Here is a 3,302-nt window from a genome sequence, read left to right as displayed (position 1 = left end):
GACATGAGATAACAGGAAACAAGGGAAACAGGAAGGCAACAAAGGCTGCAGCCAAATCCGACTTGTTTATCAGATCAGATATTTAAGACAGACTGTCCGCATCGTTTTATGCAAGTGAACATATCTGCATGGGTTACTATGGTAACTATGTAGGCTTCAGTAACTACATGCAGCTCAATCATCTTGCTCTCCAAATAACCACGCTGTCAAATCACAGAGCAAACAATATATTTCAGTGTCTGTCCATGGACTGTTGTTCTCCATGTTGTTCTCCATATCACTCTGCTATGGATTCTGCTCAGTCAATCTGATGAATTTCCATCACTCTGGATTTGACATCAACATTGTATATCTTGAATAATGGAGTCATGGTTTCTGGAAAGCGACATTGCTGTTATGTTTTTTTGAAATGTATTTGTTTGGCACTTTGAGTACCACAAGTGAGAGCCATCTAATTCCATTCTATTCATCTCAGACATCTCGAGAAGTGATATCTCCAAAAACTCACACCAAAACAGTCTAGATGGATTTTTGATTTTTGGGTGAACTGTCCCTTTAAAATGAAATTTTCCCCGACAGAAAATTTAAACTTTCACCAATGAATGTGAAAACTGCCTTATATGGCCTTATGTGTCAAACTCTGCACATACAGTATTCCAGACAGTGAAGCTCAAACATTCAGCTGTAGAACCAATTAAAGAGTTTGGTCGAGACCTGACCTGAAAGTGCCATGAGCTAACTTTTGTTGTGAATTAGCACTATATGAATAAACTGAATCGAATTGAATTTAGTAGGACAGTTTTGACTGTAGGAGGACTCTAAGTAAGTTCATTTCCCAGATCTGTCCTGTGTGCACTAAATGTAAGTTACACATTGCCTCTAGTTGTTTTTGGTCCTTTCTTGTAAATGAAATCTTAATGAAGTACCAGTATTTCGTGCATTCAGTTTTCCAGCATATTAGAAATGTCCAGCTCTCTCAAAGTTAGATTTTTTTCAAAGGCAGGGGGAATATACTCAACAAAAACATACACTTTAATTTTTGCTCCCGTTTTTTTCACAACTTCACAGCTTTGTTATGCACACAGAGGACAAAGATGTTTTTTTCTTTTACAAATTTGGTAAAATCTGTGTTAGTGAGCACTTCTCCTTTGCTGATATAATCCATCCACCTGAGAGGTATTTGTATGATGATGTCGATGAAACAACATGATTCCCTTAAGTATCTGGTTGACCTGTGGACTGTTCATCCACTACACGCTGGAACACGCTGTCGTACACGTCGATCCAAACATGCTCAATAAGTGAAAAGCCTGGTGAGTATCCAGGCCATGAAGGAACTTGGAGGTTTTCAGGCTTTGGGAATTGTGGACAGATATTGCAACATGAGGTGATGGCAGCCAATTAAAGGCACCACAGTGGGCCTCAGGACCTCATTGTGGTATCTCCATTCATGCAATTTCCATCAATAAAATGCACCCTATAAGCCTATAGTTAGGACTGTTCAGCCTGCGCCTGAACAACCCCTAGTTATGCTGCCATAGAATCTCCTACCGCACCCTCCTGAGGCCTGGTACTGCTGCTGGACCCTGAGCCCTCTATGGCCCTGCCTACTGCACTGGTACTGCTGCTGGATCCAGAACCCTCTCCATGGTCCTTCCTGGATCCTGCTGCTCCTGCTCTGCACTGTTCTCTCTATCCTCCCTGTCTGTCCTCTCCCCCTCTCCTGTCTCTCCTCTCCCCCCTCTCCCTCCCAGCCGGTCGCAGCAGAAGAGAGTCTGAGTCTGGTTCTGCTCGAGGTTTCTGCCTGTTAAAAGGAAGTTTCTCCTCGCCACTGTGGCCATATGCTTACTCAGTGTGGGGTTTTGCCCTGGGACCTGTTTCTCTCTGATTCTCTTCTTTTTTGAATGTGTTGTTTACACACCTGTAAAGTGTCTTGAATTAACTCTGTTATGAATTGGCACTTTAAATAAAATTGAAAATTAATTGAAAATTGAAAATTGAAAACCTATGTTTGTTGTCTGTAGCTTATGCCTGCCATTACTATAACCCCGCCGCCACTATGGGGCACTCTGTTCACAGTGTTGACATTAGCAAACCGCTCATCCACTGCCATACATGCTGTCTGCCCTCTGCCAGGTACAGCATAAACTGAGATTCATTTATTGAGAGGACACTACAAGTGCCAGACATCAATCAAAGGTGAGAATCTGGTTGAGTTGGAGCCCCCTACAGGTACATAATGGGTAATTCCCTACATGTGGTTCATCCCGAAATTGTAATGGATAACATGAGGCTTTTCCTCTTGCTTATGGACACTTGTTGACAAAATACCATTCAAAAAAACAAAACAAACAAACTAATCATTAATTTGCCAGCTTCAGTGCAGCTGTAATTTTGAAAGTTGCTTACACATACAACCAATTTCAATCTTGTTTTTCTGTTTCAAACATCATAAAGTGTAGGCTAGTTTCTGAGCCTCATGCTTGCTCTGTAATAGAACATTAAAACTGATGTCTTCATTGGAGATACAAAGATGTCTCCTCCTCCCTTTATGTTTGATTTTGTGTTACCTCGTCCCCAGCTCTTGAAACCTCACCCAATTGAATGGAAAAATGACATTAACAAAAAAAAAATGCCTGACTTGTTTGGGTGCATTTGAAATTGTATTCATTTAGATAACGTGTTTTTTTTGGACCAGGACTGTCCTGTATGAATTTCTTCATTTGGGAATGTTATTAAAATGCCTCTTTTTTATTTGATGTGTGAAAATTCCAGTATTTAAAATAACTACAAGAGGAAGAACTACTTTGGTAACCCGACATTTTTTAGTTTTTAACCTGATTCTTTATTTTTTAACCTGACTTAAATTTTCAATATCAGTATGTGAAAAACTGAATTTGATCAACCTGAAATGTTACAGATTATTGTTCTATTTGTTTTTATAGGTTATAAGTGTTTATTTTAGTCAATCATCTTTCAGGCATTTGGAAATGGTAAAGTAACACATGTTGTGTTGTGTTGGAGTGTTGACAGCACTGGGCTTCAAACAGCCAGGTTGGTGTGAAGGTGTAAGAGGATGAAGAGTGAGGCACACGTTGCAGCGTTCAGGAAAGAGCTGCAGCAGATGTTCCACTCACTCGGTGCTGGTGTGCTGAGTGGGCCATTTAGCAACATCAGACCTGCTGCTCTAATCTGGTGACCCAACACGGCAATCACGCTGTGGACACTCACGTCTATCCGGACAAACACACAGTGTTGTGGGCACACGAGCACGAACTGAACACAGACCACATGGATCAAAA

This window comes from Scatophagus argus, chromosome 9, assembly GCF_020382885.2.
Source record: "Scatophagus argus isolate fScaArg1 chromosome 9, fScaArg1.pri, whole genome shotgun sequence".
NCBI lineage: Eukaryota > Metazoa > Chordata > Actinopteri > Scatophagidae > Scatophagus > Scatophagus argus.
The sequence above is the reverse complement of the archived record's forward strand: the minus strand, read 5'-3'. Positions refer to the sequence as shown.